We start from the raw sequence: 20,239 nt of genomic DNA, 5'->3' as shown, positions 1-20,239 counted from the left end.
CCTACAACGGTTTGAGTTCAGACCGACATTTATGTCGCTCGGACCCCGTTATAGATGGTTACTGTGACCTTGGAAGATCGGCGACAGGTCAACTGAGGGTCAGCATCCCTGGGTGCTGTAGTCCATACCTGTGGGGATGACCAACGCGGTCATCGGTCAGTTTGTTTCTGGTCAGTAATTTGGTACCAGCAGTATCTGTCCGGGTCTTAACACTCAGTTGCTCGTGTGTTCATTACTTACCATCCCTGCTGTGGACTTGCCGTCAACCATAAACTTCTATTTTTCTGTCTTCAACTTTCGTTTGCTATGTGGGCATTAAGTGTATTACGTTACATGTGCATGATAAAATCCTTTTCAAGGTAGAGCATTCAGCCAGACAGAACCCAGGCCAAGCGAGTTGCACCGAGTTGCCTCGCTTGTTTAAAGTTAGAAATGTAAACACTAAGTTAGCACCAAGACAGTTGATGATAGAAATGTAAACAGTAAGTTAGCACCAAGACAGTTGAAGTGAGAAATGTAAACACTAAGTTAGCACCAAGAGAGTTAACGTTAGAAATGTAAACACTAAGTTAGCACCAAGAGAGTTAACGTTAGAAATGTAAACACTATGTTAGCACCAAGACAGTTGATGATAGAAATGTAAACAGTAAGTTAGCACCAAGACAGTTGAAGTGAGAAATGTAAACACTAAGTTAGCACCAAGAGAGTTAACGTTAGAAATGTAAACACTAAGTTAGCACCGAGAGAGTTAACGTTAGAAATGTAAACACTAAGTTAGCACCAAGACAGTTGAAGTGAGAAATGTAAACAGTAAGTTAGCACCAAGAGAGTTAACGTTAGAAATGTAAACACTAAGTTAGCACCAAGAGAGTTAACGTTAGAAATGTAAACACTATGTTAGCACCAAGACAGTTGATGATAGAAATGTAAACAGTAAGTTAGCACCAAGACAGTTGAAGTGAGAAATGTAAACACTAAGTTAGCACCAAGAGAGTTAACGTTAGAAATGTAAACACTAAGTTAGCACCGAGAGAGTTAACGTTAGAAATGTAAACACTAAGTTAGCACCAAGACAGTTGAAGTGAGAAATGTAAACAGTAAGTTAGCACCAAGACAATAGAATTTTTAACAGTGTCTACCCCACATTCTCATTTGGTGGCGGTCACATTGCTTAAACTTAAGGGGGTGTCAAGGTTTATGGGCATGGAGCTGTTGTGCTACTGGCTTATTTTCTGCTCTTTGAAAGGTTTTAAAGCCATTTATGGCGCGAACTATATTTGTTTCAGATTTCTAGAAATCATTATTAACATTTAGCAATTGATTTTAGGATTCCCAAAACACTCCCCCCCCCCCCTCCCCCCCTCCCCCCTACTTTTTTTAAAGTCAAAATTAAGAAGAATAATATTTTAAAAAAAAAACGAGTTAGTAGATTTTGAACAATCAGGAAATGAATGACGTAAACGTCGATGTGATACAACAAAATCAATTACAAATACTTTATATGACCTCTTTGTACCATCGTGGTGAACTGTGCGTGAATGTATTTAAGCCTATGTATAACATAACAGACTTATACAGTTTTTGTTATGTTAGCTAAATGTAACATCCGATTTTAAATCAATGTTATGTTAAGTCGAAGTTGCAACACAGAAATTATACAGAATCACATTATGGTGGTAGCTGTTTATTTATCCTGAATCATTATAACTAGTTTTTACTTGTAAATACGCAAAAATAAATAGGCCTACATGAAATAAATGCACATGCAAACGAATATACGAGAACGATAGTTTAAGAAAATGGAAACATCAGGCGATGTAACTTGAACACAATTTAAAATATTAATATTTCTTATTATGTCCCTTACATCGACTGCGAAATTTTTAAATGCAATTAATTAGAGGAGTCAACTTAAGCCATATGTGATAGTGCGACCTCTATGAACCTTTGTAATGTATAATGGTGTCATTCGCTATGAAAAAAAAATTCTTGATTTATTAAATCTATATACTACTAAAAGTCAAGTTTGTTTGCATGTTTCAATATTTATTTGTTTTTTGTTTGGCTGATTGACTATTGTACATGGTTGCACTCATCGTGTAGAGATGTAAAATAGTATGTAGGTAGAGAAAATTTTTTGTTTTAAGACAGACTGTTAATCACACATTTATTTAAAGACGTTAATTAATTTATTGATTTATTCATAGGTAGATTAACCCTATTTTTTAAAAAAGATTAGAACGACCACTACACTCGGCGGGACCGTGACGTCACAGTTTTTTGTTTACTCTTTAGTACAATAAAATGGCGGCGTCTATCGAAGAAAATTGTGTTCCCATTCAAAAGTTTAACGCGTTCTAAATCTAATTTTCTGTCGGTCATAACTTTAACAATACGTCCGTTTGCTGTATTTATTACGTTCCAACACTTATATCAATTTTCAACTGTCTTTTTCATTTAGTTTTACGATAAATTTCTCTAGATCTACAATCTGTCCAAGAAAGTTATTTATAGATCTAGATCTAGAATCTAGAATCGAGGTCAAATCAAAGATTTATTAGTTATAAATACAATAAAAAAAACGAGACTTAAGCAAACCAGTCGTAGATCTAGAATATAGATACTTCTATCTAGATTTAGATAATAATGATTTTCTATATACTAAACTATTTTAGACCTTTATTATTTCATATAAATCTTTGTTTGGAATATGGTAATTTTGAAATGCTCGCTCCGGGCCTATTAGCGTAGCTAATGATTAGATCTAGATCTAGATTCTAGATCTAGCAAGAAAAACTAAAATTAAGACTTAAGCAAACGAGTCGTAGAATCTAGATCTAGATAATTCTATCTAGATCTAGATTATTTCAGACCTTCTTTATTTTATATAAATCTTTGTTTGGCTAATTTAAGATAAAATTTAATTTGAAAGTTACTACTACTAGACTTAGATCTAGATCTATGCGCGTAAATCAAGTTGCAAAAGGAGACTTAAAATATAGTATAAAAATTCATTTGTGACGTCATGAGTAAATAGCTGAGTTGGTAGTGTAGTCGGCTCTCATGCGGGTGGCAAAGGTTCTAGACCAGTATGTCAATGATATTTTTTTTCAATTTTTTTTTAGATGTGAATGATAAAGTTGCCTATCTGAACTTGGCAGGATACAGGGCAGGTGAAGTAGAGTTCATCTGTTTCTTTGTCCTAAGCATATGAAAGGATAGTTTGGTCAGAGACATGCTCGGCTGGAATCGTTTTTTAAACGATAAAAACATGTTGTCTGAGACTTAGCGGGACACTGGGCAGGTGAAGTAGAGTTGAGTAGGTCACCTGTGACGTCAGTATTGGAAGGGATAGTCCGAAATCGGTGTTTTCGGTGTTTTTAAAAGATAAAAAAACATATTTTTGAATGTGGGGTCTGTTTTTTGTGACGATAAGTGACACTGCAGTAGCGTAGCGAGGAGGGGGGGGGGGTGGGGGGGGGGACATATGTCTCCGGGTGCCGACCTTAGGGGGCGCCAAAATGGGTTGGAAAAATAAATTGAAAGGTTGAGGGGGGTGCAAATCGAAAGTTTGGTTTGGGGGGGGGGGGGGGTTCAAATCAAAATCTTGATTGGGGTGCACATCAAAAGTTTGGGGTGGGGGGGGGGGGGGTTGCAAATCGAAATCTTGCGGGAAGGGGGGGGGGGTTCAAATTGAAAAGTTTGTCCCCGGGCGCCGGGAAGGGTCGCCATGCCTCTGAGTGACAGACGTGATGTTTTTTGATGGATGACCCCCGAAACCCACAGTTATCCATCGGATGACGGGTATTCTAGTATATATTTAAAAGTACGTATTACTGATATAGAGAAACTTATGTATTTTTTAACACTGAATACATTTTTAGTTAGATATTTTTTTAGAAGTTGCTAGGTCATCATTGTTTAATATATTTTTGCATGGTGTAGTGAAGGTGTTAATATGTGTGCCTGGGTTACTGTTTATAGGGGAAGTGGGTGAGGGGTGGGGGATTGGTCTATGGTGTTAGTGTCAGTATGCATTATCCGGTTTTAATCCTGTGCACCGAACAGTTTTCGACATTTGTGTTAGCGCTCAAATATTAACAAATCGAAGGGGTGGCGCCCCAGCATGGTGCATTTTATGTATTCTACATGTTCGGCATATAAAAAAAGCCGATTTTGATTTAACACCGTTCATCCGATCGCCGTCAAACTTTGTGTAATTGATATGAACACTCCAAAGGATTGTCTGAATTCTGAATTTACAGTTGTTTTTTTTAAATAACTTAACCTGTGAGAAAGATTTGTCAACCCTTAACTGACATTTACCAAAACAATCGACAAAACCCTAAGATAATGCTCGCCGTGAATTAACTTAGCAGCTGTTCCTAGGATTACATTGACTCTATCTACTCAAGAATAAACCGCGTGAAGATCAATCCTATTACCTAAGTATCTGGCTGTTTAATATTAGCTTAAGGTAATTGATAATTTATACTGTGGTGAGTTTTGAAATATCAAACTGTGACACGTTAGAATAACTTGCAGAATTTTATTTGTAAACGTGTTGATGTGACTTTTGATGAAAGTTATTGTACAGGTAAGGAGGATCTGTATTGTATAGAACATTTGTAAGAAACAGACTATTTATAATAATGCTTATTTTTATATCTGTATTTTACAGGTCAGGACCGCCCGTTTGTAGAACTGTAACCTGAAGCACAATGAAAATTTTCTTTCTCCTGATCGTCTGCTTAGCCGCATCTCATGCTCTTCCCAAAGGAGGTAACATCAGTGGTTTCTTTTATTTCATATATATATATATATATATATATATATATATATATATATATATATATATATATATATATATATATCCCAATATATAAAAGCACATGCGCACATGTCTCTATCTTTGTTAGCAAAATATGTTCACAGGTTACGATATCAATATCTTCAGTGATTTATTGAGAACCTGAAACGGACTTCTATTGAAAATATTATGTTTGATGTTTTAAATGTATAATCTAAATTATATTTAAGGAAGATAAATAAAAATAAAGGCAAATTGGAATGTAGAAAAACATTTTTAATCATGCCACCAAAAAAGTGTTTATAGTTGTGACAAGAACGCAATGAATAATGACGTCACATGCCACATGTTTACACTAGGGAAAGAACACACCATTAATGGCGTCAGCTTCCGATTTAAGATAATAAAGACATAAATTATTTATTTTCAAATTTGATTTAGAAGTATCTCTAGATTCTGTAAATCTACTTATCCAGAAATGTATACGAATTTTCTCGGTCAAACTAATAGAAATTACTTTTAAAAAAACAACATATGACCATTGATTAGCCGGATTTTTAACGGAATCATTTGATTCTCTTTATCAATGTTTGCATTTATTAATGTGTTCTGTTGACTAATAATGTATACGAGCTGATGCGCTACATAATATACGCCGCTATTTAGTTGTTTCATTTTCTACTTTTTAGTACTTCATAGTTAGTGAAAACTACCCCCCTTCCATTCCTCCCCATATAATGTTTTTACGGTAGCATATATAACTGGGTCCGTATGTCGTTGTCCCTTTTGAGTGGGCTATTTTGACACTGTGGCACTTTTGACACTGTATATTATAAAACAGTTTTGGAAATTTATATTGATATTTCTTTGTTTGTTTGTTATTGAAATATGAAAATAGCCAACACCAACTGGCATGGGCGTAGCGACCCTTCCCGGCGCCAAGGGACAAACTTTTTGATTTGAACCCCCCCCCCCCCCACCCCTCGCCTCAAGATTTTGATAAACACCCCCCATCAAACTTTCGATTTGCACACCCCCCCCCCCACCTTCAAAATTTCGATTCGCAGTCTTCCCCCCCCCCCCCCCCCCCGCAAACTTTCAATGTGCACCCCTCAACCTTTCAATTTAATTTTTAACCCATTATGGCGCCCACTAAGGTCGGCGCCCGAGGACATATGTCGTACCACCCCCCCCCATCACTTTTCTACTGCCAACTGGAGTAACTAAAATACTTAAACATGAACAGGTTTATCAAAAAGATATGGATACTTTGGTCACCAGTAAGTAGATTGTTGCAATGTATGTGTTTATAGGTAGATAAAATTATATAAAATATATATTATATATATTATATATAATATAAAATAATATAATAATATAATATAATATAAAATAAGGCTTGCCTGTGTTTGTGGGTTGAGACAGTGTACATTGATAGATATGTATATGTTTGTGTTAAGACAGTGTTACGTTGTTGAAATTTTTTGTGCTTATGTAAAACAGTATGCAATTGTAGCAGTTTCAGTGTTTGTGTACTACGGTTTTCAATCGAAGCAGTTTGTGTGTTTGTGAAAAGATGTATCTTCTAAAGAGTATAAAAGATTTTGTTATAGAGCATGTTAAAATAATAGGATCAGTGCGTGCTTTATTGTAGCCTCAATGAACAAAAATAGCGAACATTCAGCCACATAATTTAAAATATTGTAGTGCTATTTGTGTTTATATTTACAATTAGTTTCTTTTTTTTTTAGTAAGGACTTCAAGAAAATACATAAAATAATAATTAATATCATGGTATTATTACTTAGATTTCTAAATATATTTCATTAAATTTAATATATTTGCAGACGATTTATAATTAAATGTAACTGGCAGTTCGAGCCTTGTGGTGTTATTAATGGGATATCCTATGGAGAATGCTGTCAGGCCTTCCATTGCAGGTACGTTCTTATCTATATATACAAAAAATAAACCGAGAGTGATCTCCCCTAAACTTTCTCGAATATTCTTATATAAAATAACAGGGGATGGAAACTCGGGCTATAGACATGATTTTTAATCCATTTTAAATACTTAAAGTTTTAAAAATAGAATAAAATCTCGTAGACAAATTAATTGCACACCAAGTGAACCCAAATAAAAAAGCGCATAATAGTGCGCAATATTATTAGTACTTTTAAAATTTACATTAGTTTTTTGAGAAATCGGAAGTAGTGTAAATTACTACTTCCAGTCAACGGAAATTGCTCAAAATTTAACAGAAGGTAGAGAATTAGATTTTTTACTTACATGTGAAAATTCATTTATCTATCTGAAATAGTACTCAAGTTATAGGCTTTGAAAAATTCAAAGTAGGAAAAGTACCACTTCCGGTTATCGGAAATCGCTCAAAAGTTGATACGGATCTACGATTTTGATAAAATACTTATATATGAAATTTCATCAACCTAGCTGTAACGGTACTCAAGTTATCGTGTTTACACACGGACAGACAGATACACAGACACACAGACACACAGACATACGGACAAGATTGCAAAATTATGTTTTTCCGTATCAGTGAGGTGTAAAACGTCGAGATTTGTAAAAATCTCGATTTTTTTTTTGCACGATTACAAGACTTTCTCTATACTTCGTATATACGAGAAAGTAAAAAGCAATGCATGTTTGTTTCTTTGTCTGTCTTTTATGCATTACTACACCTTTCATCCGATCACCATGAAAGTTTGGGAAGTTGTTGGGAATACTCTGGGGAGGGGAAGGGTAGGTTTCTGTGAAAAAAAATTAACAAATCGAAGGGGTGGCGCCCCAGCAAGGTGCAATATTTGTATTCTACATGTTCGGCATATAAAAAAGCCGATTTTGATTTAACACCGTTCATCCGATCGCCGTCAAACTTTGTGTAGTTGATATGAACACTCCAAAGAAGGTTTCTGTAAAACAATGTTTTAATTTCGAAAGGGCGGCGCTCTGGGAGGGTGAGATTTTTCTCTATATATAAAGAATAAGAGTAGGATGTTGATAGACAACGTTCATCCGAGTGCCATGAAACTTTGGGGAGATGATGAGAATAATTCCGAGAAGGTTTCTAGGACGACAAAAATTCAATTTCGCACGGTCGGTCCCTGGCAGTGTGCGATTTGGTGTCCCGGTCTTTCCCGTGAGCGCAGGTATTGTTTACATTTAAATAACTCAGTTTTAGAAAACAATGTCACTCGTCTATGAATATTGTATTGGTAAAGCATTGATGAAAACCTCATAATATATTTTGTCAGAATTCATTTGTCTTTTATGCCTTGCTACAACTCTTATTAGTTTTCCATGGATATACAGTACGTTATTGAGAATACTCTTGGGGTAGTTTCTGTGAAAAAATATCAATTTTCAATTCCGCACGGGCGGCCCCCCTTAGCAGAGTGCAATTGGGCAACTCGAGTTTTCTCGTGGGCGTTATGACGCCCACGGTCGTTTTGAACAGTGCAATGGACTATGAATACGATGGGGCGTTATAGATGTTCACTACATTGAATAAGGGGTGTCCGTCGACGCCTACGTTACGTTTAGGGAGCCAGGGTCCGTACGCGGTAGTGTAATCGGGGCTCCAGAGGGTGATCCGTCAAAAGAGCGCACGACAAAAGAGCGTCAACATAAGAGCGCAGACAAAAGAGCGCCGACATAAGAGCGCCGACATAAGAGCGCACTAATTTGCCGACAAAAGCTTGCGCCGACATAAGAGCGCAAACTATAGATCGAAATACCATATTCAATAAATAGGAACCAGAAAATTAACGTTGTGAAGCTACGTATGCCGGCAAAAGAGGTGCTACTTCCATCGAAATTCCTGCTCTGGCTTGTTGTATAATCTGCTTAGGTTTTTCCAACCCTTGACAGAACATCATCGTTCAACATTTTCATCCGTCCTCGGCAGCCATCTTTCTTGCAGCAGCTCCATGTCGTACTTCCATCAGCATTTGATCTGTCCTTTCGATATCTGTAGCCTTCGACCAATTTCTTCTCCATGTTACTTGGGTTAAAGATATTTTCAAACTGCATTCAATACATATTAACCATAATATATAAATAAACACATGCCGTTTTATCGTACCGCCGATTGTTTATTTAAAACAAGTGTTAACTATGTCATATTCGTTTAGCGTTCAACAAGTGATTTTTTTAATTGACTGCGCTCTTATGTCGTGCACTCTTTTGACGGGGAGCCTATACCGGCTCCAGAGAGCGCCTCTCGAAGTCCCTGACACCTATGCGGTCACCGAAGTGTGATGTACCTGACAATTAGAGTGATTGATTAGCGAACACTCAAATCTTTCTTGTGGTAGTGTAGGTAAACTTCTGTCCGTAGAAATATGATCTTAGCGCAGACATTATTTACATATAAACACTCAGTTCTAGTAAACAAGGTCACGCTTCTAAGAATATAGAATTAGTAAAGCATTGGTACAACCTTCTTAGATATTTTGTCAGAATTTCTTCTATCCCCGCGGCAATGCGCGGGGACGGGCACGCTAATTTAAAATAAAACACAACACAGTTCTAATAAAAACTTTATATATTAATCTTTTACAAATATTAAAAATGCTAATAATTAAATTTAAAAACGTACGTACTCGCACACTGAATCGCATACGTACAATGCACGATGCGCATGCCCAAATACGCGATAAAGTAACGCATATAGAACATTTTTAAGGTAATTAGTAAATATTAAAACACCCCCACCCGCTAAGAAACAGTTATCGGTATCCCTATATATATATATATATATATATATATATATATATATATATATATATATATATATATATATATATATATATATATATGTGTGTGTGTGTCGGATTTTGGCACACTAAAAGACCTACCTTTCCGCACCTCTGCCCACATAGTTCTAGTAGGGTCTGGCGGTATATTAGTACCGACCCATAGATGTACACGTACATTGCATTAACACGTTAAATTCACACTCACTCGTACACGTAATAAATAAACCAGGAGCGATCTCACCTAAAATTTCTCTAATATTCTTTTGTAAAAATAACAGGGGATGGGAAATCAGGATATAGACATGAATTTCAATCCATTTTAAAGACTTAAACTTTTTTAAATAGAAAAAAGAATTGCACACCTGTGAACGCCAAATAAAACGTGCATAATAGTGCGGAATATAATTAGTACTTTATAAATTTACATTCTTTTTTTGAGAAATCGGAAATAGCGTAAATTAGTACTTTCAATCAACGGAAATTACACAAAATTTGAAAGAAGGTAAAGAATTAGATCTTTTACTTACATGTAAATTTCATTTATCTATCTGTCATATAGTACTCAAGGTATAGGCTTTTTAACAATTCAAAGTAGAAAAATTACCACCTCCGATTATCGGAAATCGCTCAAAAGTTGATCATGATCTACGATTTTGACAAAATACTTATATATGAAATTTCATCAACCTAGCTGTAACGGTACTCAAGTAATCGTGTTTACACACAGACACACAGACAACGGACAGAATTGCTAAGTCCAGTTTTTACGACTCGATAACGCATAGAAAGCCAAAATATTAATATATTTGTATTTATAATTTTTGCCTGATTAAAATAAGTCCTCTATACTCCGGATGTGATGAAGGACTGAGGAGTAAAACGGTAAAAACTGTCAAAATTTCATGTTATTTTTGTGCACGATTACAATACTTTCTCTATACTTCGTATATACGAGAAAGTAAAAATCATTGGTTTGTTATTACTTGTTTACACAAGGTGGTCTCGATTTTGTTTTTCCTTTTAAAGGTAACTGGCCGCACTTTATTTTTTAAAAAAATATTTTACAGTAGGTGGCAGCAACTTTTTCTGTTACAATAGCTCGTCATACTTTTTTCTGTTTTACATTAGCTGGTCTCCTTTTTTTCTCTTTTACCGTAGCTGGTCTTACTTTATCTTTTATTCTGTTTCAAAGCAGCTGGTCTAACTTCTTTCTGTTTTAAAGTAACTGGTCTCACTTTTTTTTCTGTTTTACAGTAGCTGACCTATCTTTTTTTTCTGTTTTACAGTAACTGGTCTCATGTTATGTTTTTACAAGCTTTTATTTAACTCACATCCTCTGTCTTTCTGTCGTCAGTCTAGATCGAAACGCCGGAGCGAAAATTCGGACACTTCTGACAGATACGGTTCGTAATTGGTACGTGGGTAAAGACATGAAGACGATGCAAATTTGACTGAATTGGATGCCTAATTAATTTTTTATGAATTAATTAAAATTTTGACCATATTAGCAGGCATTTCTATCCAACCACACCACACGCGTCATCACGTTCAATAGCGCGTCATCACGTTCAATAAGCGCGCAATGGCTTTTAGTCATAAAATTCTATAGTAAATAAAAACATGTAAAGTACTAAAAAACATTTCATAAAAAAAATTCATAAAAAACGTTTTAATAACAAGCTTTTATGTACTAATGCACTAAAAAGTAGAAAATAAATTATACACTACTATTTAAATTACTATAAAGAAAAGCGTGGGTCACTTTAGTACTTTAGTACCTATTCAATACCATTACTAATATTTGAGAAGAGACCCACGCTTTTCTTTATAGTAATTTAAATAGTAGTGTATAATTTATTTTCTACTTTTTAGTGCATTAGTACAGGGGTCTCAAAACTACGGCCCGCGGGCCGGATGCGGCCCGCGAGGTCCTCTTATCCGGCCCGCGGAGATCTTTTTGTCCACGGAAAAAATGTTTGTTGGAGGTGGCTGAGGAACTTTGCCCAGAAAATACAAAACAGTTTGAAAATATAGCTTTCGGTGCAACTACTGTTGCCCAACGTGTTGCATACATTAGTAAAAACATCGTGACTCAAATAGCGAAAAATGCAAGCAAGTTTCGCCATTTTTCAATTGCAATGGATGATTCGCTGGACAGCTGTTCCACCTCTCAACTGTTTGTGTTCATTAGGGGTGTGGATGAAGACATGAACATAATTCAAGAGCTGGCTTTTATGACACTGTTACCGGAGAAGATATATTCAATGAGTTGAAAAAAAAACATTCGCTGATTATAACTTGGACTGGACTAACCTCAGTTACCTGATTGTTGACGGAGGAAGAACATTAGTGGCATAAAGAAAGGTTTGGTTGGACAAGCGGAGCACATGTATAATGAGAAAAACCATTCTACAACCAAAGTTCCTGCGCTGTATTATTTATTCACCAGCAAATTTGGCTTGCTACATATGTGGACATACGCAGTGTAGTGAATCCTGTGTTGAAGATGGTTAATGTATAAGGTCACATGAGCACAACTACAGATAGTTCAGAGACATGTTGAAAGATGCAAACAGAGAATCGCAAGATTTAACAGTAAAACGACTAAGTTTTTAGAAAGTTCTGAGCAGGGTATTTAAGTTAAGAAAGGCAATAGGTGACTTACTGGAAAACAAAGCAAGCTGCTGCCGTTAATGTCTGATGAAAAGAATAGAAATTGGCCTCTGCAGTAAACAATTCCAAACTAATAGTATAAATAATTTAAATTTTCTGAACCAAAAACTACAAATTAGGGAAATCTAATTTCTGATCTATACACCCACCTAAAGGCCTTCAGATCCAAACTTGTTTTCGGGACAAGTCTTAGTACAAGCCAACAACTTGACGCACTTTCAGCAGTGCAAGCTCTTCATAGCTGAAGCAACAGATGTCCCCCAGGTCATTTACATGCAAGATCATCAAAGACCTCCAGCTGCAGATTTCAGTAGCGGTTTGCTGACTTGGATTCAAAGGCAGAAGAAGTGAGACTGTTTCAAAACATTTGAAACAAATGTGGCCAGTTGCCCAGATGAACTGCAGCTGGAGGTCACTGAATCGCAAGCAAATGACCTCCTTAGAGACTAGTTCAAAGAAGGAAGGGTGGGTTTTTTAAATCCGTTTTCGACCAAGGAGGACTCTCCTAAAACTTTTGCATCAAAGTACCTTTCAAATTTTGCAACAACATACCCGTGTGAACAAACATTTTCAAGAATAAAATACGTGAAGAACCATTTGAGAACAAACTTGGACCTGGTGTATGTTGTCAGACGTTTTTTCTCCGGGGGGAGGGGGTTAACGACGACACTTAAAATTTGTATATACTTCTAAATTAATTATATTTCGTGAGGGGGGGGGGAGATTAGGTAGACATTCTTCGGGGAGGGACTCTACCTCCCCAAAGAGATGCCTGGAAAAACCTCTGGCCCCCGAACTGATTTTTGATAGTTAATGCGGCCCTCGGGCTGAAAAGTTTGGAGACCCCTGAATTAGTACATAAAAGCTTGTTATTAAAACGTTTTTTTTTAATTTTTTTTTCAGTACTTTACATGTTTTATTTACAATAGTGTCACATGACTAAAAACCATTGCGCGTCTATTGAACGTGATGGCGCAGCTACTAAACCTGATGGCGCAGCTATTGAACGTGATGACGCGTGTGGTTTGTTTGGATAGACATGCCTACTAATTCGGTCCAAATTTTAATTAATTCATAACAAATTAATTAGGCATCCAATTAAGTCAAATTTAGTTTCAGATTGCATTGTCTGCATGTCTTGACCCACGTGCCAACTGTGACTCGTATCGGTCAAGTAGAACTGTCCAAATTTTCACTCCTGCGTTTCGATCTAGACTGACGACAGACAGAGGAAGTGAATTAAATAAAAGCTTGTAGAAACGTTTTAATAAGAAGCTTTTTTCTTTTTTACAGTTGGTAGAATCACTTTTATTTTTCTGTTTTACAATAGCTGACCTAACTTAATTTTCTTTTACAGCAGATGGTCTTATGTTATGTTTTTCTGCCTTACAGTAGGTAGACTCACTTTTATTTTTCTGATTTACAGCAGCTGGTCTCGATTTTGTCTGTTAGATTGAAGCGACTCAAGTTTCTGAGCCAGATGATGAGATTAGATGCCATTGATGGACATTAAAATAAATCACTGTATATTTTCTTTTATGTTATAAATATTAACTTGTCTTGTCTTATTGTTAGGGCCCTGTGTTTCTTTGTCAGTCTGCTATTGAGTTTATTTGTCTCCCGTTCACTTGCCTGCCTGTTCTTCTTTGTGTGTTGTGTGTGTGTGTTGTTTTTTTGTGAGCGTGTATGTGTGTGTGTGTTTTGCGTCCTGCTAAATTTTAATTCCAAATTTAAAAAAAACTCATGATAAAATACTGTCTCTATTGGTTTTGTTCCACATGACAATTTGCTCAAAAATATCTGCCTTACCTAACCGCCTGTTAATGTATGTAAAATAAGAGCTGTTTAGTCTACAGTCACACTTATGTTGTGATGTATGAACTAGAACTCCTGAATGTCCACAAGCAAAAGTTATGTTATAAAGAATAGCTGCCGAGTAGAGTATCATGATATAAATAATGGCTGCCTAGCAGAATATCATGTTATAAATAATGTAGCCTCGATAGCTTTACACTCGCCATATCTACTGATCGATTAGGTTTTAGAGCCATAGCTCATAGGTTGGTGTATGTCTGAGAGTTTCACAGAGCATGGGTACGTATTCAGTGGCGTCAAGATAGGGTTCAATGACCACAAAGTAAGAATAACTGTCCTGCAATCGACTGATCGATCAGTTCCAATTAGAATACGTCATTTTTCACCTTATGCCATCGATGTCATCGGAAAAGAACAGCCGTTGATAACTATGCAAGATTCGAAAAACAATGTAATATCTCAATAGTGTTGTAATGCCTTAAGCGAAAATATTCATGGTAACTAAATTGTCCTTCTTGTTCAATGGAATAGACTCTTGGTATAAGGAGTTAGTGCTTAGTAATAGTCTAAGGAACAATATGTAAGCTAACCTGTGTCGAAACAGGTATTGAGCTTGAAATCTTAGGATATAGTGTTTGTTTCAGATATTTTTCTCTCCGGAATAAAACCAATAAAATCTCGGGAGGGGTGGAGCACACTTAGGATTCCTTGAGAGTGGGATTTGTTGCAGAAACTGGATAAAATATGTATTTTCTGTTAATAAAAACAAATTATGTTTATCAACTTGGTCTCAGGAAAATAGAAACAGACCGCTCAGCAACTAAGAATCAAGGCTTGAAATACTTATCGATACCTGAGATATTTGACAGTGAATCCATCCACAATAATAATGCCACTTAGGCTATAAAAATGATCACCCCACTTGACGTCATTGCGCGAAGCGTGACTCTTGCAACATCCATCGAACAGCCACAAAATAGGAACAGAAATGGAGATTACTTATGAACCACCACCTACTATTTGACCTTTAAAAAACCGTTTTACCACCAACAAACATTTGACCAACACCTACCATTTGACCAACACCTACACACACACACACACACACACACACACATATATATATATATATATATATATATATATATATATATATATATATATATATATATATATATATATATATATATGAACATTAACCCATATTCTGCTAGCGTCCCACATATGGGACGCTTGTAAAAAAAATTGCTAAAATTTATTAAAAACTAGTTAAAACACAAATTATGTTTCATTGTATTTGAAAATGGTTAGACTATTGAATTTGTGTGTGTTTTTTTGAAAAAACATAATTTAGAAAAATGTTATAGTACCGGCTTTGCAGGACTTGTCAAAATGGCGGAAATAAGAAAACATGCGCACTAGAAGATGCATATCTTCTAAAATATTAACATTTTAAGTGCAAAATACATTTAAAATTTGTAGCAGTAACATATTTCTATCTGAAAAAAATTTAAGAGTAACAATTTTTTTAACAACTTCAATATATCAAGTGTACAACAAGCGTCCCATAAGTGGGACGCTATCAGATTGTTACACAAACGTCACGTTTATTGGACACTAGCGAGAAACACAGATGCAAATGTTTATGTTAAATGGTTATTTATGGTGAAACAATTGTTGACTTTGTTAACTGTTGACTTGGGGGGTGTTAAGTAGTATTTATAGATATTTAATTATGACCTTGACCTATATTTATGTAGATTGTTACACAAACGTCACATTTATTGGACTTTAGCGAGAAACACAGATGCAAATGTTTATGTTAAATGGTTATTTATGGTGAAACAATTGTTGACTTTGTTAACTGTTGACTTTGGGGTGTTAAGTAGTATTTATAGATATTTAATTATGACCTTGACCTATATTTACTTATGTATTATTGTATAAAAAATTGAAAATATTTAAAAACTTACATTTTATTTTTAAGTTTTCAGAATTACTCTAACTAAAGTATTTAATACCAATGAATATAAATTACTTTAGTATTGCTGTAAATTTACTAGTGCCTGATATTAAAATTATAACAAACCAGAAGAATAACAATGATCACGATTTAGGTGAAACGATTCAGTCATGGGGGTTTGTTAACACTGTTTCATATAAGAGAGCTCAAGCTACATATAGCAGAAACGTGAATTAGCTGTGTACTGCTGTCATGCCCCAATAATATTCCCCTCCAAAGGTTCACAATACCAGTTTTACTTTGTTAACTTTTACGAAGCTTAGTAAGGGGATTGCTGGTGCTAGATTGGGAGCTGTTTGAATAGTGAGGTGCATACACGGATGAAAGCCACTAACACTCAATACATGCCCCTAGAGATTTATCCGGGCCCTAGAAATAAGATGTCTGATGTCCTAATTTACGCCTGTGAGGGGGGGGGGAGGGAGGGGAATAGCGAGGGTAACAAAATAATAGATGGCTGGATGACATCTGGGACTGGAGCGGATCGTCTTTTGCAAATTCACTGAGGGCAGAGTTTCTCCCAGGCAGATGGATGCTAGATTGAAAGAAAACTAGACATTTGAACATAATTTCTGTATATTAGACCATGGTATGGCTAACCCAATTGAACATTATCAGTATTTTTAGCTGTCCTAAACAATGCAATCATTGCTCTAACAATACAAAATCAGTAAACAGCTTAATTTTCGCGTGATTAGCCAGTTTTCGTGAAAAATGATGTTTTTCCCAATAAATGTACATGGGGCCGTTCGTTGCTAGCGTCCCATTCATGGGACGTTTTTTTTAAAAAAATTGATATTTAAAAAAGTATTGATTTAAAAAAAAATCTATAGTCATTCCTTCATTCAGTGCCCAAAAGCTAAACCAAATCAAAAAATTATAAAAATTTGAGACCTTTGGATAATATGGGTTAATGTTCTTCTTTTATGTTTTATCAATTTTAAACGAAGTAATGGAAAATAATGATTATTTTTTTTGCGTACAGATCGCAGATGTTAAATTAAACAGGTAAAAAAGGTAAAAAAAAAAAAACCACCTTAAGTTTTTCATACATTTCCTAATTTTAAGCAGGTATTTAATCAATGGTTATCGTGCAACTTTGACTTACAGTGATTTAAGCAAGCAATGAGAGGAGACGGCCCAGACAGACAGACAGACAGACAGACAGACAGACAGACAGACAGACAGACAGACAGACAGACAGACAGACAGACAGACAGACAGACAGACAGACAGACAGACAGACAGACAGACAGACAGACAGACAGACAGACAGACAGACAGACAGACAGACAGACAGACAGACAGACAGACAGACAGACAGACAGACAGACAGACAGACAGACAGACAGACAGACAGACAGACAGACAGACAGACAGACAGACAGACAGACAGACAGACAGACAGACAGACAGACAGACAGACAGACAGACAGACAGACAGACAGACAGACAGACAGACAGACAGACAGACAGACAGACAGACAGACAGACAGACAGACAGACAGACAGACAGACAGACAGACAGACAGACAGACAGACAGACAGACAGACAGACAGACAGACAGACAGACAGACAGACAGACAGACAGACAGACAGACAGACAGACAGACAGACAGACAGACAGACAGACAGACAGACAGACAGACAGACAGACAGACAGACAGACAGACAGACAGACAGACAGACAGACAGACAGACAGACAGACAGACAGACAGACAGACAGACAGACAGACAGACAGACAGACAGACAGACAGACAGACAGACAGACAGACAGACAGACAGACAGACAGACAGACAGACAGACAGACAGACAGACAGACAGACAGACAGACAGACAGACAGACAGACAGACAGACAGACAGACAGACAGACAGACAGACAGACAGACAGACAGACAGACAGACAGACAGACAGACAGACAGACAGACAGACAGACAGACAGACAGACAGACAGACAGACAGACAGACAGACAGACAGACAGATCTTCCAATCTACTCAAAAGGTGGTTATAATATAGGGAAAGTGGGGGGGGGGGGGGGTTGGTTGGTCTGTGGTGTTAGTGTCAGTATGCATTATCCGGTTTTGATCCTGTTCACCGAACAGTTTTCGACGTCTGTGTTAGCAGGTCTAAATTCTAAATTTACAAGTTGTTTTTTGTTATATAACTTAACCATTGAGAAAGATTTATCAATCCTTAACTTACATTTAGCAAAACAATCGACAAAAACCTAAGATAAATCTCGTTGTGAATTAACTTAGCAGCTGTTCCTAGGATTACATTGACTCTATCTTCTAATGGATAAAACCGCGTGAAGATCAATTCTATTAACTAAGTATCTGGCAGTTCAATATTAGCTAAAGGTAATTGATAATTTATACTGTAGTGTTTTTTGAAATATTAAACTGTGACACGTTAGAACAACCTGCAGAATTTTTATTTTTAAACGTGTTGATGTGACTTTTGATTAAAGTTATTGTACAGGTAAGGATGATCTGTATTGTATAGGACATTTGCAAGAAACAGACTATTTATATTAATGCTTATATTTTACAGGTAAAGAAAGTCCATATAGTATAGGACAGAGACCTAAAACCATATTTATATTTTACAGGTAAGGATAATCCATATAGAATAGAACAATCAAATAACGCACATTATTTTTATCTGTTATTTACAGGTCAGGACCGCCCGTTTGCTATAGAACTGTAACCTGAAGCACAATGAAAATTTTCTTTTTCCTGATCGTCTGCTTAGCCGCATCGCATGCTCTTCCCAAAGGAGGTAACGTCAATGGTTTCTTTATTTCATTCAAAAATAGTCTTGGTAAATTCATTGTATATATATATATATATATATATATATATATATATATATATATATATATATATATATAATAATATATATATATATATATATATATATATATATATATATATATATATATATATATATATATATATATATATATATATATCCCAATATATAAAAACAAATGTGTGCATCTCTCTCTCTCTCTCTCTCTCTCTCTCTCTCTCTCTCTTTGTTAGCAAAATATGTTCACAGGCTATGATATCATTATCTTCAGTGAAAAATTGAGAACCTGATACGAACTTCTGTTGAAAATAATATGTTTGATGTTTTAAATGTATAACCTAAATTATATTTAAAGAAGATAAATAAAAATAAAGGCATATTAGAATGTAGGAAAACATTTTTAATCATGCAACCAAAAAATTGTTTGTAGTTGTGACAAGAACGCAATAAACAATGACGTCACAAGCCACATGTTTACACTAGGGAAAGAACACAACACTAATGGCGTCATCTTCCGATTTTAGAATATAAAGACATGAATTATTTATTTTCATATTTGATTTAGAAATAGCTCCAGATTTTATAAATCTACCTATTAAGAGATTTATACAAATTTTCTTGGTCAAACTAATACAAATTACTTTAAAAAAACATATGACCATTGATTAGCCGGATTTTCAAAGGAATCATTTGATTCTTTAAATCAATGTATGCATTTATTATGTATACGAGCTGACGCGGGACATAATATACGCCGCTATTTAGTTGTTTTATTATCTACTTTTTAGCACTTCAAAGTTAGTGAATTCGACACTACCCCCCCCCCCCCCTCTTCCATTGCTCTCCATATATGGTTTTTACGGTAGCATATATAACTGGGTCCATATGCTGTTGTCTTTTTTGAGTGGGCTATTTTGACACTGTCCGTTTTGACACGGTTGATATATAACAGTTTTTGAAATTTATATTGATGTTTCTTTGTTTGTTTGTTATTGAAATATAAAAGTAGCCTACACCAAATGGAGTAACTAAAATACTTAAACATAAACAGGTTTGTCAAAAAGACAAGGATACTTTGAAGGCCAGTAAGTAGATTGTAGCAGTGTATGTGTTTATTCGTAGATAAAACGATATAAAATATATATTATATACATATATTATATGTATATAATATAATAATATATCAATAAGGCTTGCCTGTGTTTATGGGTTGAGACAGTGTACATTTGTAGCTATGTATATGTTTGTGTTAAGTGTGAACTTGCAGATTTTTTGTGCTTATGTAAAAGCAATATGCAATTGTAGCAGTTTCAGT

At 35.5% G+C, this 20,239-nt stretch overlaps 1 long non-coding RNA gene across 5 annotated transcripts in view; it reads left to right on the top strand.

The window, feature by feature from the left end:
- The first annotated feature begins 4,483 nt into the window (after positions 1-4,483).
- The window catches only part of LOC131928588 (uncharacterized), a 20,559-nt gene continuing 4,803 nt past the window's right edge, over positions 4,484-20,239 (top strand). Inside the window, exons 1-3 of one of the 5 annotated variants that reach the window (XR_009383810.1) lie at positions 4,484-4,597; positions 4,682-4,782; positions 19,976-20,009. This is a non-coding gene — a long non-coding RNA (uncharacterized LOC131928588). The other 4 variants (XR_009383811.1, XR_009383809.1, XR_009383813.1 and 1 more) reach the window with 4 other exon arrangements.

Source organism: Physella acuta, unplaced genomic scaffold, assembly GCF_028476545.2.
Source record: "Physella acuta isolate Inbredline_101_S28 unplaced genomic scaffold, ASM2847654v3 ptg001523l, whole genome shotgun sequence".
NCBI classification, from domain to species: Eukaryota; Metazoa; Mollusca; class Gastropoda; family Physidae; genus Physella; species Physella acuta.
Note: the sequence above shows the minus strand (reverse complement) of the source record. Positions and strands in the feature narration are given on the sequence as shown.